Source organism: Pteronotus mesoamericanus, unplaced genomic scaffold (assembly GCF_021234165.1).
Source record: "Pteronotus mesoamericanus isolate MK-2021 breed Mesoamerican mustached bat unplaced genomic scaffold, CSHL_Meso_final contig_59, whole genome shotgun sequence".
NCBI lineage: Eukaryota > Metazoa > Chordata > Mammalia > Chiroptera > Mormoopidae > Pteronotus > Pteronotus mesoamericanus.
This window is the reverse complement of record NW_026555206.1, coordinates 2,494,454-2,514,865: the sequence shown is the minus strand read 5'-3', so window position 1 is coordinate 2,514,865 and position 20,412 is coordinate 2,494,454. Positions and strand designations below refer to the sequence as shown.

The 20,412-nt window shown below is 35.5% G+C and overlaps 1 protein-coding gene and 2 pseudogenes across 4 annotated transcripts in view; 1 reads left to right on the top strand and 2 right to left on the bottom strand.

Annotated features, from left to right (window-relative positions):
* NRG3 (neuregulin 3) overlaps positions 1 to 20,412 on the bottom strand; it is a 1,143,185-nt gene that overhangs the window by 283,473 nt on the left and 839,300 nt on the right. The window lies entirely within an intron of this gene.
* Positions 4,235 to 5,010, top strand: LOC129076300 (proteasome subunit alpha type-6-like; annotated as a pseudogene).
* Positions 11,681 to 12,255, bottom strand: LOC129076299 (synaptonemal complex central element protein 2-like; annotated as a pseudogene).

Here is a 20,412-nt window from a genome sequence, read left to right as displayed (position 1 = left end):
TAATAGAGGTCTTAACAAACTTATTAAAAAAAATATAGTAAGTCTTTCCATTGAGCATCCTCACTAATCTTTCTAATTCTTACCCACCTTTACCACAAACACTCACAGGCACATAACTGCCCTTGCACATGCACAGGCACAAGCACGCACACAGACCCTGCTCACAGCACCATGGAGGCAGTAATTTTTCCCTCTGGGCACCCATTTCCTCTTTGCCAACAGGGCTAATTGCCCTTGTTTGGCCCACAAGAGAGCTGTGCCTACAAATTACTTAAAGATCATAAACACTTTTGAAGATGAAAAGCTCTAGTTTTCTCATTCTGTTCCTTGGCTATAAATAAAATAGCTACATTACACAAAAGTTTCTGGGGGATTTATTACCAGTTCTCTATCTAAAAAAAGTTGCACCACAATTACAACTTTAATGACCCACTCTAAAACTTCCCAAGGCTACAACATAATTAATCTATTTTATAATTAGTACTTTAAAAAATCATTTGTCAGAAGTAAATAAGTGACTGGGGCTCCTAGAAGTAATCTACATTATTTGATGTATGAAAGGAAGAAGTCACTTTTATCAAGTGCCTACGATTTTCCTGATTCTATGTCAGACACTTTACATAATTGCCTATATATCCTACCCAGCATTGCTAAATTAGCATTGTTTTGTTTATGGTTTCAAAAATTTAAAAAATTGAAGTTTGGGATGATTAAGCAATTTGATCAAGTCACAAAGCTAGTAAGGTTTGAAGCTGTGATTTGTGTCCAGGGCTTTCACTTCATCCGAAGTGAGCCACCTGACAATGAAGAACCAATGATGCTTTTAGTTACTAATCATCATGATTGGTCAGTGACACTTTCAAGGAAAGACCAAAAGGGGGAAATGTGAACAATACTATAAATGTTGACTTTACCTTGGAGCCACCATGCCAGAAGTACTGTCTCCCATGTCTTACACGGTAAGTCTTCGGAATTTTAAAAATAGGGCAAAAATAACCTTTGGACTGGACATAAGCAACATTATGTCCCAAAGAACTGCTTACAAATATAACAAGTAATAGTTATTGTGACTTCTGGACTGATAGACACTGGACGGAAAGTTAAAAACATTGTTTAGAATTAACATTAACCATGTTATGTTATGTTATGTATACCAATAAAAATGCTCTCCTTTCATTGGTGTAATTGTCCTGCTTCGCTTTCTCATAAATAGCCATTGTCTTCATCTTCTGAGTGAAACATTATCGGGGTTTCTGTCTGAATTAATGATTCTCAAATAACTATTCTTTTTTTAAATTTAATCTTTATTGTATGTTTTTCCATTACCATTTAGTCCCCTTATAATTCCCTCCCCGCCAGCAATCACCATGCTATCGTCCATGTCCATGAGCTCTTTTTCCTTTTTGCTCAATCCCTCCACCCCCAGCCTCCCCACTCACTAGCTGTCATCTGCTCTCAATATGAGTTGATCTCAAATGACACTTGTTTTCTTCTTATTTTGAAAGGCCTTTAAAAAATGTTTATATAAAAACACTTTATAGAGCCTAATACAAATCAAACTTAATGTCAATACATATGTACATTTTGAATGTACAATTTAAATACACATGTGCATTTTTAAGATCACAGATGGCCTCTATATATTCATATACTTAATTTGATTATTGCAACTCTAAAGTTTGGTTTCTCAGTAAGTAATTTTTAGAGGATTTCATGTTAATTTTAGCTCGCAATAACCGATGAAAAAAAGCCAATAAAAGACTATTACTAATTTAAAAATATGTGACTCATAGTAATAAATTTAATTCATTAAGTAGAAAACACTTTCTTCAATAAAAATGGTTTTTAAACGTATTTTCACTAATACTTCATAATTTTGAGAATCTATATTCTAGTGATCAAAGCATTTGACTCCTTTCTTTCACAATAAGTTATTTTGCAATTTGGTCTACTTGTGTTTAACTGTGAATCTTTTAAATGATATATAAATATCTTTCCAATCAGTGATAATCAGTCTCCACCCTAATTTGCATCCCGTGATGTTATTAGACTTGGTAGAGCTATGGACTGTTAGAGTCTCTAGGCTTGTAATTTTATCTTAATAAACTTTTTCAATAATTGTTAAGTGCCTGTCAGGAAATGAATGAGAGCTTCATTTTCATCTGGACGAAGAAAAGTTAATTTTATCAGGTGTCTCTGAAGCTGACTTCAATTTTAGTTATTATCAGCAGGATACTTTGTATCCTCTGTTTCTATACTTCTCTTAATGGGATTTCTACAGGGTGACCAATTATCTAAAATGTGTGTGTTCTGACACCCATTACCAGTGCTTTTGCAAAGAAGGCTATAAGTGATATTTCTTTCTCTTTTTCTCTCTCATTTTCTCTAGTTACTGTCTGACTCAAGAGATTTGAATCTCTAATATGTGTGGGTGTGTGTGTGTACTTAATAATACCTTTATTTACAAATATACTTTAACACTGAAATACTTAAAATGTTCTCTATTCACCTAGTGACCTTAAGGTCTTCCTGTAGTTCTTTTCTCTATCATTGTTCTTCCAATTAGTCAGGCTCTAGTATTATATTTAAAGACTTACATTTATACCAAAACAATCTTAAGTTTATTTTGTGTTTACGTCTTAACCTTAGAGGGACATTGTCTTTCATTCATGTCAAATACCTGGTATATTTTTAGATAATAGTAACTAACATTGCCTGAACATTTGGAATGTCAATGGCAACAAAAAAGGCATTTTATGCATATTATCTTTAAGTCTTTGCTCTATGATATTGCCATTTTGATCCCCATTTATTAGTTTAAGAAACAGGATTGCATGCTTAATTATGTATATGGAAATAACAGCTAGATACAGCAAAGATAAAATGTATCACTATGGAGGGTAATGCATTTCTGTGACTATAACACTCAAGCAGAAGTCTGATGACAACTCATTAGGGATACAATGGAAAAGAGTCAAAATTCACATTCAGGTCTTTTAAACTTCTAAATCTGTTCTCTTTTTCCTGAAACCTAGTAAAAAAAATTTAGTCTCATAAAACTCTCCTCTGTTATACCACAATGTTTTTCCTGTTACACTATCAGCAATATACATCAATCCCTGTTTACAGTTGGCAATTTTATTTTGTGTGAAAATCTAACCTTTTAATTAGGGTATAAGCCATTCCCTATCCAAAGAGAATCAAAGTAATCATAGTTAAACTTAAAAGAGTAAAGCACATCTTTATATAAGATAAATATTTGATATAAATTGGAAGAAAATAATAATTCTTGGTTTTTTAGTAATCATAAAAACAAATGCAAGGAAAAATAATTAAAAAGTGTGAGGTGTGTCCCTCCCACTATGTGTTTTTCTTTGTCCCTAAAATATCTGGTCCCACAGCTGCTCACAGTGGGCAGCTCAGTGTGGGAAAGTTCACTTTGTCAGAATACCCACTCACATTTTTCTGGAAAAAAATGTGTAAGTTGATATGACTGCTGTTTTTGAAGCAAGAATTAAGAGACACACATGCAAGCTGAGGTGAATTTGCCTTACAAGTTGTTAATAGTGGTAGTAAAGACAGTGTGAAACTGGTCATGTGATAAACAGGCAAAGGTAAGGAATGGAGAGTATAGAAATAGAGCTACATTTAGTTGGACATTAGTATAATACTTAGGAAACTTTAGAAGTCAGAGGGGAGAGGAAAAACTATACACAAAGGGTTGTAGAGACTCTGATCAATCATACACATGAAACAAAGAATTAAATTATGAGCTGACTACCTCACCACACACACCACACATACACACAATAAATCCAGATGTAGTACTTATTTATATGTGAACAACAAATCTTTAAATATTTAGAGAAAAATATAGGATATCTTTATGAACTAGGTCTATAGAATAATTTATTGACTAAGACACACAAGAAAAAATATAATCGAAAACAAATCAATTTTATTTATTAATATGAAACAAAAGAAGACAAAATTAGAAATCATCCAAACTTTAAAAAGTCAAAGACGGTAAGAAGACCGTTGCAAACAAAGAACCAAAATTTTACTCTCATAACTGTGTAACTTAAAAATCAGTAAGAAAGAAAAAAATAGAAATACTTTAAAAGGACTTGAATATGTAAACAATAAAGAAGGAAACCAAAATATTCCAACCCTCCAAAAAATCATAAAAAATAATAAAATGTATTTTCTAATAATTGAAAAAATAAAAATTAAAATGAGGTGGCATTTTACACTCAACATAGGTGCAAAAATAAATTACAGTGAGTGCACCAACATATCCTATGATTCCAGTACTGGCTTTGACTGCCACATTACCAAATTTTTTTCCTGAGGGCAGGCTCAACCAAGTAAAATATGCTTTTAAGGCTATTAACCAGGGTGGCCTTATATCAGAAGCTGTCAGGGGGAAAGACTGCAGTAATTGTCACACAGAAGAAAGTGCCTGCACAGTGACTCACTTATTAAGATAACCGAGAACATTGGACGTGTGATGACAAGAATGAGAGCTGACAGCAGATCCCAGGTACAGGGAACATGCTATGAGGCAACTAATTGGAAATACAAATGTGGCTATGAGATTCTGTGGACATGCTGTATAAAAGAACTGTTGACATTTCTCAGGTCTACACAGAATGCTGAAATGAGGTCTCTTGGTGGTTGTTTGATTTTAATTGGTATAGATGAAGAACAAGGCCCTCCGGTGCACAGGTGTGATCCTGCAGGTTACTACTGTGGGTTTAAAGCCACCATAGCAGGAGTTAAACAAACCGAGTCAACAAGCTTAGCTGAAAAAAAAAAAGTGAAGAAGAAATTTGATTGGACATTTGAACAGTGGAAATTACGATTACATGCTTGTCTACTGCTCTAGCAATTGATTTCAAATCTTCAGAAATAGAAGTTAGAGTAGTTATAGCTGAAAATCCTGAAGTCAGGATTCTCACAGAAGCAGATATTGACACACACCTCATTGCTCTAGGAGAGAGAGACTAAACATTGTGTTTAGTTTACCAAATCCATGACATCATGCTTTGGAGAATAACAGAAATAATAATTATTATTATTGTTTCTGAATCTGATGAACTGTGGGGAATAGTGTTTAAACTGATACAACAGTTTTGCAGGACAATACAAAACAATATTAATTATGCTTTGTTCCTATGGTCCAGCAGCTTTATTTCATGCTTGTGTACTCATAAAAAAACTCTTACACTTGTGCAGAAGATATGTGCAAGAATTTTAATGACAACATTTATTTTAATTGTAAAAGTTGCAAGCAGCCAAAATGGACATAAAATAGATATGCATGAATAAACATACATTGTTCAAAATATAATGGAATATAAACCTCCAATAAAAATGAATGGACTACTTCTAGGTCAATATGCACAAAGTTCTTCAGAAATTCTTCTGCTTGAAACAATAATTTATATTGGTTAAAATACAAAAATAAAAATCTGACGACCAAAAAAGAAAGAAGTCCTGTTTGTATGCTTCTGCAGCCATGGATTTGTGAGGCTCTGGATCCAAGTGCAGGCTCTGGGAGCCTGGGCTTCAGCTCCTTCAGAAGGAAGAGTGCTAAATGTAACCTCAGAGCACAGAGGCAGGCCCACAGTCTGAAACTAGGAGGCCAAGGGATGTAGAGGAAAACGGAAACTAAAAAAGAAACTGCCTTTTCTCAGCCCTGCAGAGAAAAATAGTTTAAAAAACCTGCTTTTGAGAAGGAAAAAATGTCTGGGATTATATCTCTAGAGTGGCACTATCCAACAGACCTGTTTGTGATGATGGAGAAGATCTGTCCATTATGGTAGCTACTAGCAACTAGGAAACTTCATTTTAAATTTTATGTAAGTTATTGATTGGAAATCAAATTTAAATAGCCGCAAGTGGCCAGTGGCTGCCTGATTGGGTAGTACTGTTCTAAATAACTGAAAGGCCCAGGGAGAAGAGACAACATGGACACCAGTTCATGAGCTGATTAGAGACTTCTAATTTGGGGACTGAATCTGCTTGTTCTCAATATCACCACCTTATAACTTGGTTCTAGATTGCCAGAATCTAGGCAGTTTGAGAGAAAACTGGCAGTAGAAATATAGAGATAGATGAATATCAAGGAAAATAAGCAGAGAAAGAAAAAGAAAAAGGCAGAAAGAATGAGAAAACAAAATAAAATACAATCTTCTCATTTAAATGAGATTGGAATCAAATATTAAAGACATATAGAGAAAGTGAATCCTGTAAGACAGTCAATAAAATTCACTCCATAAATAATTTAATTTTATGGATGCATTAGACAAATGTTGTGAAAGATTTATAAAATGATCAGAGATAATTTAAATGTTAGTTTAAATTTAAAAAAAATAACGAAACACAAAAACAACCTCCCCCCAAAAACCTCTTGTCTAATTTAAAGAATCAATTAGAAGTCCTGAAAACAAAAATAAATAAATAAAAATAATATAATGTAAATATAATATAATTTAAATTAGAAAGTATATTATGTGGGATAAATATAACTGGATACAATTTAAAAACAAATTAATGAATTGAAAGCTGGCCCTGGAAAACTCACCCTGAAAGAAACCCAGAGGGATAAAGGGATAAATCCTGTGCAATATGTAGGGAAGATGGAGAGTCTGTAGTATCTGCTTGACAATAATCTTCACACACACACACACACACACACACACACACACACACATACACGGAATGCTAGAAAAACAATATTTATTTATTTATTTTTATTGTTTAATTACAGTTGTCCCATATTTTCCCCCATTGCTCTTCCTTACCTGTCCTGCCTACCACCTTCCACAGTCAATCCCTGCCCTGTTGTCCATGTCCACGACTAGACCCTACTCCTCTTTTCCCCATTATCCCCTTGCTTCCTCCTCTCTGGTCACTGTCAGTTTATTCCTTATTTCCATGTCTCTGATTGTATTTTATTAATTTGTTTGTTTTGTTGATTAGATTTCACTTATAGGTTCCACTTATATGTTTGTTTTGTTGATCAGGTTCCACCATATGATTAGAGATCATATGGTATTTGTCTTTCGCTGCCTGGCTTGTTTCATTTAGCAAAATACTCTCCAGTTCCATCCATGCTGTCACAAAAGGTAGGAGTTCCTTCTTTCTGCTGCATAGTATTCCATTGTGTAAATGCACCAGTGTTTTGGGGTTTTTTTAATACACTCATTTACTGATGAGCACCTAGGCTGTTTCCAGCACTTGCTTATTATGAAATAATGCTGCTATGAACATCGGGGTGCATAAGTTCTTCTGAATTGGTGTTTCAGTATTCTTAGGGTATAATCCAGCAGTGGGATCACTGGATCAAAAGGCAGTTCCATTTTTAGTTTTTTGAGGAAATTCCACACTGTTTTCCATAGTGGCTGCACCAGTCTGCATCCCCACCAACAGTGTACCAGGGTTCCCTTCTCCCCATGTCCTCACCAGCACTTGTTTGTTAACTTACTAGTGCGAAGTACTCTCTCATTGTGGTTTTAATTTACATCTCTCTGAGGGCTAGTGATGTTGAGCATTCTTTCATGGGTCTCTGAGCCTTCTCTATGTCCTCCTTGGAGAAGTGTCTGTCTGGGGCATTTGCCCATTTTTAATCAGGTTGTTTGTCTTCTTGATGTTCAGTCATATTGGTTCTTTATACATTTTAGAGATCAAATCCTTGTCTGAGGTATCATTGACAAGTATGTTTTCCTATACAGTTGGTCCCTTTTCATTTTGCTGATGTTTTCTTTAGCCAGGCAGAAGCTTTTTAACTTGATGTAATCCCATTTATTTATTCTTTATTTTATATCCCTTACTATAGGAAATATATCAGTGAAAATAGTGCTGCATGGGATATCTGAAATTTTCCTAGCTGTGTTTTCCTCTAGGACTTTTATGGTGTCACAACTTATATTTAAGTCTTTTATCCATCTTGAGTTTATTTTTGTGTGTGGTGTAAGTTGGGGGTTGAGTTTCATTTTTTTGCATGTACCTGTCCAGATCTCCCAACACTATTTATTGAAGAGTCTATTTTTATTTCACTTTATGCTCCTGCCCCCTTTGTTGAATATTAATTGACCATTGAGACATGGATTTATTTATGGATTCTCTATTCTATTTCATTGGTCTATGTGTCTGCTCTTATGCCAGTATCAAACTGTTATGATTACAGTGGCCTTGTAATATAGTTTGATATCAGATATTTTGATCCCTGCTACTTTGTTCTTCTTACTAAAAACTACTGAGGTTATTTGGGATCATTTATGGTTACATATATATTTTTGTAATATTTATTCAGTATCTGAGAAGAGTAGTATTTTAAAAAATAATACGGAGGATTATGAGGACTGAAAAAAGATAGTTCTCCAAACAAAAACACAGTAAATGTAACAACATACATCACTTCAAAAATAAATAAACCCACAACTAGGTGCATTATAGTAAAACTGAAGGACATCAAGGATAAGCAGAAAAATCTTAAAACCAGACAGAGGTTGTATTAAAAAAAATTCAGGGAATCTGAAATTCTAAATTTATGGTGTTGGCTACTTAGAGAAATTAATAAAATAAAGGGAAAATTTTAAAAAGCTTTTCATTTTTCCTGTTATTTTATTTCATAAAAAGACCCTGAAATTAATATGCAAATAATTAAATAATAAACTGAGTGGTAGGTACAAAACCATTCATAGTGTTTTTAAAATAGATTATAATTTTTAACATTGCAAATTTATATTTCTACTTTATGATTGGGAGTTCACAATAAAATATTCAGTAATGAATGAACCTGATATACACAGATCATATCTAAATGGTATGTAATAGCAGGCAGTTAGATAGGCAGGAGCAGAACAGGAACAATGGGTAGGTGCAGAGGGTCACCAATGAGGAGAGCCCAGGTGCCTAGCAATGAGGAAAACTATGAGCTCTTACATGACCCCTCCCTAAAGTGTTAACTCCTGGGGATGGCATCTAGCCTTCAGGTATGTTTCAGCTCCAGGCCCAGAAAGGCAGTTAAAATGAGGCATAGTACCCCATGGTTGACATCAGGACCAATTGAAGCGACTAATGACATCCTGCCCTGGAACTGGCCAATCAGTAGAGATCACAGCCCTGAGGAGACACATCAGGAAATCTGATGAATATTGTATTGAGATCCTCCCCTGAGATGTCCAGATAAAAGGCCTCAGGATGGAGGACCCAGTGTGGCTCTCTCTACAGAGGACCCACCCATCTTTCCCTGCCATCTTCTTTACCCAGGGCATTCTCTCTCTCTCTCTCTTTCTCTCTCTCTCCCCCTTTTAAGCCCCAAGGGACCTTCTTTTGCTGTAACATGTTTTATTTTGCTGTAACTTGTTTTCTGAGCCCATTTCTTCTATGACTCACTTCTTCTACCTCTGTGACTTTCTAAATAAATGTTCTCTTATAATTTCAGTCTTGGCTCTGAATTCTTCTCTTAGCCAGAAGTGCCACTTTCCACTACTAGCAGTTAGATTTTAAACATGATCTTGTATGGAAAAATATAGAGAAAGTAAATCGTTATGGTGCCTATCAGCTGAACACCAGCCCTGTACATGGGCAAAAATGTAATTACTTGTCCAGGATGAAGACTCAAAAGAAAGGAAATAGTTTACACAGTGAGGGTAATAATGTTCAGGGGCTTTAGCTTTGTCTATAGTGTTTTATTTCTAAAAATTACAATATCATTGAAATCTATAAAGAATTACTCCATTTTTGAAACATAATAAAAAAGAGCATGGAAACATTATATGTAATGATTTCAAATTCAAAAATGCTATTAAGAAATCACCTTAGGAGCTTTTTCAAATTTCACATGTCCTCTTGGAGATTTTAATAACTCATTTTGGGGAGGCATGGCTTCTGTTGCCCTGACCGCCCACTGGCAGTATTTCACATTGCTACTCTAATGAGCTAAGGTAGCTGAAGAGATTGTCTCACATCCTTAAGATATGCTTACTTCTGAAATGTTGAAATCAACAGTTATGGCCTGAAGAAAATAAAGGGAGTGGGTGGTTGCCCAGGGTGGGGTTGAGGGGCTTGAAATCCAGGGGCCGCTATCCTCATGGTTCTGTGTTCAATATTCTAGATATGAATCTGGCCATCCAGATCATTATCAAGGTGGGAAGATAATTATTTTACTTGAATAACTTTCAAGTGTTGTAATATATGGTATGTTGGTTTCTATAGTTGCCCTGGGCTGGTCACTAAAATATTCAAAACTAGACAATGGCTCCACATAAATGGTGGTTTTGGTGTCAATGGGCAGTATAATTCTAGAGAAGGTGAGTGGGAATTTCACAGGCAGCTTGGGATTCTGTTATGCAAATGCCAAAATAAGAAAAGCTTCAATTTGGGCTGGCTCACTTGGTTAGATTTTGTTACTGGGAAGAGTTGCCTTATTTGTTTGCTTTTCATGTAGATAGATAGAAATAAAGATTATCTTCAAGTTTGCTTTATTCTAAATCAACACTGCAAACCCTCCTCAGGATCAGAGTTAGGTGAGGTTTTAACCTTGGGAGAGAACAGTTGTGGAGCCTGCACCTTAGAATAGAAGATGGAATGGAAGTGGTAGTAAAGGGAGAGCATTAATTAGGCCAACTAAGCTAAATGTATCTGTTCACTTAACTACAAGTAAGTCTCCCATCTAAACTTCTATCAGAATCCCCTGGAGGACCTGCTGAAAACATTGCCAGATACTTCCTCCCAAAAGCCTCTGGTCAGAAGCAAGTTCCAAGATGCAGGAGCATCAGCATTGTCTGGTATGAAATACAGACAGTTGGTCTCTACTTCTTTTAGAGCCTGCATTTGAACAAGTTCTACAGGCTATTTGCATGCACACAGAAGTTTGAGAATCACTAACCTGGCGGGCTTGCCATGTATTCATTGGTTATGAAATTCAGATACCACAGAACCTGCCCTTCCCTTTACTATGGTTTTCTCTTATATGTGAATTATGGTTTCCTCAACTCTTGTTGCTCATCTAATTATGAATGCATTAGATTTTTAGGGTTTTCTGTCAAATGACTGCTACCTTTACTTATGTGTGAGTACTATTGGCAGTTTATTCTTATTTTGATTTATTTCTCTTTTTTAAAAGGTTTTATTTATTTATTTTTAGAGAAGGGAGGGCAGGGAGAAGGAGAGGTAGAGAAACATCAATGTGTAGTTGCATCCCATGCACCCCATATTGGGGACCTGGACTGCAACCCAGGCACGTGCCCTGCACTGGGAATAAAACCGGTGAACCTCGGGTTTACAGGCTTGAGCTCAATCCACTGAGCCATACCAGCCAGGGCATATTTTTGTACTATTTCTACCACTCAGTGATTTGGGTGGGATAGTTTTAAGATAGATGCATGTGCTCAACCAGCATTTCTCCGCCCTTCCTTCCTTCCTTCCAAAATCAGATATTTAATGAACTGTGCAGGGCTGCGGTGGAGTAAATTTGCCACATGTTTGGGATACCAAAGGTGGACCCACGATGGTGTCTGGACTTGCTACCTTTGGGTCTGGCACCAGTTTGTTTGTTTTTGCCAAGATGCATTACAGAACTATGAAAAACTTTTTTTCTCATTGTGGTGAAAAAAGTGGCCTCTGAGCCTTCTCTTGGTGGTGATCAAAGATGTGACTCAGAAAACTGTCAGTATTCACCATCTTTATGCGTTTGTTCTTCCAAATTAGTAGCCTCTGGCTGGACACACAGGTCTTTGTACATAGTCTCCACAGTGTGGCACACTTGTTTGAGCTTTGTTTCCAAATGGCTGATCTTTGCCATTCTCTTGGTGAACTCTTGGAGCTTTCCCTGAATGATCCTGCTGTGGTGATTATAAAGTTGATACAACTTCTCCTTTAGTTTCTCTGTCGGGTCCAAAACTTTGATCTTGAGGCTGTCCCTGAAGCTGGTCATGAGTGCATGGTCCTTCTGCCTGCTCTTGATAATATTTTTGATCAACTCCTGGGCCCTCTTCTTCAGGATATCAATAGTTGAGTCCAGAGAGGAAATGTAGGGTCTTGACTTTCCTTCCAGCATAATCAGCTGGCGATTGGCACTGGAGGTGGTGATACAGGGGTTGGAAACCTGACTTCTAGCTGGCCCCCAACAAGCTTCTTCTTCATGGCTCTCCTCACTCTGCTGCTGCTCCTTGGGATTCCCCCAATGGCTGTGGCTCCTGGTCCTTGCACTCAGTGGGGTATGTACACTGCCTGTTACTCCATCTTGTCTTTTAACACCTTCTCTCAACCTGCATTTCTTTATTTAATATTCTGAGCATGTTCTTTTACAGAGAAGGTTTAAACAACCATAGAGTTGAGTCATGAGTTGACTCAAAACTCAAATACCAATATTTAAAAATATTTGGATGAATGGTACTTTATGAATGGAATAGTTAAGTTGTAAATACCACCGAGAATAATTCTGAAGTAACATTTGCAAAACCTTGGAAGATGAGAGAGCTGCCAATAATTGGAGGTGGTCAAGTCTATTTTTGTGTCTTTAATTTCAAAGACACAAAAATAGACTTGCATAAATATAATCAGGACTGTCATAGTACAAAACTAGAAAGATTTATTACAAAGTTCTGTCATGGATTGAAATAATAAGACAAGCCAAACTAACATAATTTTCTCCTTTGGTAACATTATTAGACTAGCAAACTAGAAGAATGACATAGATAGAGTGCTTTTTGATTTTCAGCAGAGCATATGATGTCCTTGTAAGACAGAAGAATATGATACAGTCTAGATTTATAGATTTATAGTTAGCATAACCATTAACTGTTCTCCAAAAGTGCTGACTAATATCAAGTTGGATAGAATCCTTGAGCAGTATGCTGTAGGCTTTTGCTCTTGCACTTGTCCTTCAGAATATTAATATTAGTGACTGGGATAAAGACCTGGATGATGTGTACATATGTGTAAGTGTTTGGTGAGGGGGGTGACACAAAAGCAATCTGAGAGAGAGAACTAACATGATGGATGATATACTACTCCAGGCTCAAAAATAATCTCACAAGCACAGAGGAAAGTCTGAAAGGAAGGATCGAAGGATAGAAGTTGAAATTTCATAGGGACATTTTTTAAAATGCCACATTAAATTAGAAAAACTCAATTATGCAAGTTAGGATAGAGGATTCTTATGAGTATAATTGTGTATAAATAAAGTCTTGGAGTTTATTTAGCATCACATAACATATATCATAGCAGCTTTAAAACTTTCTAAAAGGCAGCTCATTTGGCTTTTAATAAATATGCTTCTTTTATTAATGATAGTATGGAAATTGATTAAAAAGCTATTGGATCCCTGGCTGGTGTGGCTCAGTTGCTTGGACTGTCACCCAAATCAATTCCTGGCCAGGGCACAAGCCTGGGTTGGGGTTCAACCCCTGGATGGGCGGGTATGAAAGGCAACAGATCGAAGTTTCTGACTCATATCGATGTTTCTCTCCCTCTTTCTCTCTCTCTCTCCTTCCCTTCTCCTCTCTCTAAAATCAATAAACATATCCTCAAAAATTTGTTTTTGGAGGCCTAAATGGAAATTTGATGTTCAGGGGAAAAAAAAAAGGTCTATGATGACCAGAACAAATTAGGCATTATTCAGAGAGCATCCCTGCTTAGGCAGCTAGACCACTTGCCTCAGCTCAGGAACTTATAAATGTCTTAAGCAATATATTAAATCTCTTGCTAATAAATTAGCAATGACATCCTTTAAAAATGTCCATAAAAGAAGTTAAATCTGACCTATAAAAAGGTCCTGATAACATGATACTTTCTGGATTATGGCTTAGGGCTGACAGGATCCAAAACACACACTCACCAATATGCATGGCTAATGCTGATATATTATTCCTTCAGTGAATAAAAGGTTGGAATAATTTTTTTTGTTCCTAAGAGTGGTTTAGGCATATTAGTTCTTTGAGTATATTAGTAATGCCCAAGTTAGGATCAATAAGTATAAATCTGGAAAAAAAAGAAACACAAAACACTAATTTGAAAGAACATAAGCACCCCATGTTCATTCAGCATTATTTACAATCGCCAAGATATGGAAGCAACCTGAGTGTCCACCAGTAGATGGGTGGATAAAAAACTATGGGATATTTACACAATGGAATACTACTTGGCTGTAAAACAGAAAATTTTACCCTTTGCAACAGTGTGGATAGACCTGGATAACATTATGCTAAGTGAAATAAGCCAGTCAGAGAAAGACAAATACCATATGATTTCACTCATAGGTGAAATCTAATGAACAAATTGAACTAACACAGAAATTGAGGACAGACTTATAGATGGAGAGCCGATGACAGCTAGTGATAGTAGGGGGAGAGTGAAGGGGTGGAGGGATTGAGCAAAAAGGAAAAAGGACTCAGGGACATGGACAACAGTGTGGTGATTGCTGGCGGGAGGAGGTGTGAGGGGGCTAAATGGTAATGGAAAAAAATATAATAAAGATTAAATAAAAATAAAATAGCTGAAAAACACAAACAGAATTAAAGAGTTACCTTTATTGCAAAATATTTAGTCTTTAATTTATCAATGTATAAATGCTAATTTCTAAGAAGAACTATGAAATGCCTTATTTCCCCCAGTGTTGATCATAAACCCCCTTTAAAATACAGTGTGCAACTAATTTATTATAAGATACACATTAAGAAACACTTAACTAGTAAATTTCTAGGCTCTCTTCCATACTAAGGTTCTGCATAGAGTGTTGTCTTTCTGTTCACTCAGATGCCAGTAAACAAATAAATAAATGAGAACAAAAGAAAATAATGAAAATCTGCTAAAAAAATTGCTAAGTCTCAGTGGCAGAAATGGATTGAAGTCTCAATGTACCATTATTGTACATAAACCATTGTTCTTAACATTATGCCAGTTACCATGATTTAAAAATTTGGTTACATTGAAGACATGTTCCTCATATGTATCTACATCTAATGCAAACTTTAAGTCTCACTATTTATCCAGAAGTTTCATTCTTAGGAAAGATTCTCAGTTCAGTATATTTGGACTTCTAAAAGGATCATTAAGAGACTCTCATCTTCTGTCAGTTTTCAAGTCAGAAATCAGGCAGTAAAACACTAGTGCTGGTTGGTATTCACTACTTTGGGATAGTTTTAATACCTCATTCTGTGCTGAAACTCTCAGGATCCATATGGTTCTGGGCTTTGCTCCCTGCTAATTCTCATTATACCTGGCTCATACAACCCCCACTTCTGTAATGACTCACCACTTGTAAAGTTCTTAATTTCTAACTCCGCAGTGGGGGAAATACATGTGCAATATTCCTAAAATGAATGATTTCACATGTATTAGGTATCACTGGTTTGGCAGAAAGTATTATATTAATATGGTCTAAAACTCCTTAGATAGTATTTTTGTGCTTAATTCCAGATTTAGTTGCTCTGGGCCTTGCAATTGTGGAGGTGAAATTTAAAGATAATTTGCTCCCATAGGTTGTTTTCAAATACTTTTTATTCTTCCACATTTTTAGTCAACTGATTGTCCATCTGACCTGTTTTCATGAAGAAAATGCAACTGCTTTAGTCAGCACATGATGCTGGGAACTATTAGAATCCATGGGACAATCTGTTAAGTATTCACTAATTTTTACAAGATGAAATGAATCACAGCTTGAAAATTGTAGCATGACCCGTATTTCAACACTGCACTGCTTTTTGTCCTTCAGCTTTTTTTTTTCCTTCTTCCCCCTCATAGCTAGCATCAGTCTCATAGGGTGACTCCAGATGTGTGTTTGGCCAGCAATTGTTCCTCCTGAAAGATCAGAAGACTCAGGTTCAAATCCTAGCTCCTTCACTAGTCTTGTGAGATTGGCCCTATTCCTCAGCCTCAGCTTACTGTTTATAAATGAGGACAATAGTATGGTGAAATATTATATGATAAAAAGAATGAGAAAGTTTAACATCGTTACACTCTCAAAAAGTGTAAGCCAATATGAATTTTGAGTTGTTTTCTGCCATGGTTTTCAAGCTTAATATCTGTAAATTGGGATGAACTGGTCAAAGTGAAACATTCTTGGGGGATAATGTGTTTTAAAGCACTTAAAATAGTATAAAGTGTCATACAAATATAAACAAATAATGCAATACTGCTACTATTACTCTCAAGAAATTGACTATTAAAAGAAATTGCTATATTTTCCCTATGTGTATAAAATGCTTTTGAAAATTTTCACCATCCATCACAGTTTATTGAAAATTTTTTAAGGTCATTCAATTGTGCTTATAACTGGTACTCCTTGTTTAATCATAGGGTTCTATCCAAACATTTCTGAACTGATATTGATGCTATTAATCTTTTTTAAAATTAAATTTATTGGGACGACATTGGTTCATAGGGTCATGTAGGTTTTAAGTGGGTATTTCTATGATACATGATCTGTATATTACTTTTTGACCTGTGAATATGTAGCTACACTCTTATGATCTTACTAGGACGTAAGTACAACCATGTAATTCTGATCAAGTTAGAGGTAGATGTGTGACAGTTTTGTGCTGTGAATTTAGGTTAAAGTTTAAGGTAAAGGAAAACACAATCCTGAATAGTTATTTTATAATTGTTAATCTTACTAGCTTGCAAAAGTCTGACTATGCTTACAGAAATGTGGGAAAAACCTATTAGGGGAGAGGGATTTGGAGAGTCATTAATGATAGAAAATTGTCATTAAATGACTTAGCTTCTTTCCAGTGGTTTATAAACTGTTTATTGCAATAAACAGTATCCAACTGTTAAAACTGTTGTTTATTTTGTATTTGTACTTTTTAGTTTTTAAAATGTTTTCATCTGTAGTGTAACATTTATTATAACATATAGTTTCTCCTGGATTGTCTTTTTATACTTGCATTTAATTTAATTAACTCCTTACACAATCTCCCATGTTTATTATTCCTAGTTTTAAGTAAGAAAATTGAGGCTTAAGGCTCACATTTTTGGAAATAGAAGTGCTAGAAATAATGTGCTCTTTAGTGTCTGAGATCACTATTTCCACAGATATTTCTTCAAACCATTATTTTGTTAATTAACAAAGTACTTCTTTATTATTCTGATGCATTCCCTTTATTCTTCCTAGACAAGTTAAAGCTATCTTTGAGTACGGGGGATATAAAAACAAAGAATACAGAAGATAATGTTGAGAAAAGAACAAATGTTCTGCCTGTATATGGCTTTTAAAGAAACTTTTATGACAAAAGAGATAATTTATTTAAAAAATGATTCTCGAGCTCAGCTGACATTAAACTAATTATTTGATGATCAGAAGGCACCTACCAAAAGCAATGTGAGTGTAATACCAACATTTGTAAAACATCATGTTTGCCTTCACTTCCCATCAGGCTCTGTCAAAACCTAGCTGCAATGCTTTCCTTCAAGTTGACATTCTTTATTCTTAAAATAAAAAGTTGAGCCCTCTTTCCACCTCAGACCATTTGACACACCCTCCCCTGTGGGAAAAAATAAAAATTCTTGGCTCACAAAATGATACTTGGTAATAGTTCAATTTAGAATAGGTACTTTCCATACATCCACATCAAACTTTTTTTTTTCATATATCTAAGTCTCCTGGAATGACAAGCCTTATGTGATTTTCAAGCTGGTTTTCTCAGGTAGAAACTTCCAATGTATTTCTCAGTCTACATTATAACCTACATGAATCAATTTCAGCTGTGTGATCTAAGCTGAAATTTTGATCAAATGGTTTTTACTTGTGATGCCATTCAAGTGCTGGAAGCAGGTTCTCATGGGCTTTAACTAGCTGGTCCTTCACAGATGTTATGTCATATTCCTAACTATACAGTGGTCTCCCTTTACCTTTATGTGGTTTCAGTTACCCATAGTCAAACATGGTCCAAAAATATTAAGTGGAAAATTCCAGAAATAAACAATTTACAAGTTTTAAATTGTGTGCTGTTCTAAGTAACATGGTTATCAAATCAACTGTCCTAGTATCACAGTGCTTGCATTCAAGTAATATTTTACTAATAATGGCTCCAAAGTACATGAGTATGATGCTGGAACTTGGATATGTCAAAGAGAAATTGCAAAGTGTATGTATGCAAAGATTTAAAAAACATAGTATATACAGGGTTCCGTTCCATCTGTGGTTTTAGGCATCTACCAGGGTTCTTAGAACTTATTCCCTTCGGATAATGGGGGGGGGGGCACAGTACTCATTCTGCTGAATTTCTTCTTTACCATGGACAAAACATGAAAGAGTTATCATCCTTCACCATGCATACTTTTCTGTTTCTCATACTGTCTTTTTGTATCTGAACCGATGCATGAAACAAGCTGTGAATCCTTAATGTATTTATTAGAAATCATGCCATGTACTTCAAAAAATAGCATACAGACCCATACAAATTTGTATAAATGTTTCAAAAGCCAGCAAATACTTATTTGTATAGTACTGTGGGTTGGGGAAAAATAATTACACATGGACATTGCCTTTTGGCCATGGAGATTGGGGAGAAGGCACATATATAGCATTAAACACAAAAGAATAAAATGAGTGAAAAGAGACACTCTCTTCACCTCAGGGAGTATAGCATCTGTCTGTGACCATTAGAGATGTATGTGATTTTCTAGTTGAAGTGTTAGATGAAGGCAATTTTCAAGTATAGAAATGAGTTGTCCAAGAGGCTAGGAGGGAAGAACAATGTCTTAAACTTTTCTTGGCCATCAGGCAAATTTGAGGCAAAGTTGGGGGATAATGATGACCTTTGGAAGCAGTTAGATTGAGAACCTTGAAACAATCTGAGCAAGAACAAGGTCTCATTTGTTGTAATTAATAATTATTTTTTGAATGGTGCTTGGCTACCCATGTTCTTTCCTTCCTTCCTTCTTTCCTTCCAAAAACTGTGAGTATATACTAGGGGCTTGCCTGGACTAGACTCTCAATCATTTCATGTCTAATACAAGCTCATCCTAATGACATATAGGGATCCTGTATGAAGGTTTCTTTATATCTTTGTGTTTCAGATACTTATGGTACAACTATATTTCAGGAAACTTGATTTGCCTTGGTCAATGTACTTCCTCCCAGTAAAACAAGGTTTTTCAAGGGCTGTATGGTCAAAATTTCATGAGTTATCCATAGTCATAAATGTCTATAAGACCAACATTTGCTACTTTTGAATTTAAATATTATACAATGCAACTGTGATATAGTGAAAAGGGCATACATCTTCCAGTCAAAAAGTTTGAGGAATATTGTAGAATTTGGAGCAATTTATTGAGCATTGGTATAAATAGAACTATTAGCTAAAACATTGATGGCTTTCTGTGAACCAATATTCTCATTAGTTTCTCAAAACCTTCCTATGAGTTAGATATCTATATTAGCTACTTTTTATTTATTTTCCATTTTAGACATGAGGACACTGAGAATCCTAGAAGTTTAGTAATTACTTAGAAAACAGAGCAAGAATGAAGTGCAGATAGGAGTTGGACCTGAGTCAGTCTGATACACAAACTCGTTTTCTTAATTACTATGCTATGTCTCTGCAAAAAAATGTACATAATAAAGCTTATACAGAGGGTAAAAATATTATTTCCTCCCATGTTTTTGTACACTTAGAAATATTTTTTGCAATAGTGAGTTAAATTCTTCTTATTGCATTATTTAAATTTTCTGGATTTTTAAAGCATATGTTATTGAATAAACTTTTTAGTTATCAGATTTCCAGATATTCTATGTACATCATCTTGTATAACTTATCTGCTTCCTTAAGCACCCCTTTTCACACTAACCAGTCTTACAATAGCATCACGTTACTTTTTTGTTTTCTATAATCAAACCAGTAATTCACATCTGTGGAGCTTTTATCCTGGTAGCATGTAAAACTTCATAAGGCAAGTTTTCCAAAAGGAAAAAAAGAATTGTTCAGATGTGCTATAAATCTAAATGCTTTTGCTTTCATTTTATTCCCATGCTATATTATGAGTAGGAAGTGGGAAAAATACAGGACATTACTTGGAAGTATTTAAAAAATAACTACAGGAGTAGAGTTCTGTAGAGCTGAAAAATTGGTTGCTCTTGATGAATCTAGCCGCTCACAATGTCAGATGGATCTTCTTTGCCGTCCTCCGCCTTTCACAAAGCAGGGCAGGCATGCCTCACCTACGGCCCACTCAGCCTGCCAGGGCCTCACAAAATTGCACATTGATCCAAAAAGGCAGGTAATGAAGGTTCTCTGGAACTCAGGCCAATTACAAAGTGAGGCATTGCTAATGACTTTCTAAAATTAGGAGAAGTCCCCTTTCTCTTCCTGCTTCCCTCCCCACAAAAATCAAGCCTTTTTTTTGGGGGGGGGGGCTCTCTCCCCACCTCTTCCCACCTCTTCCCACATAGTTATG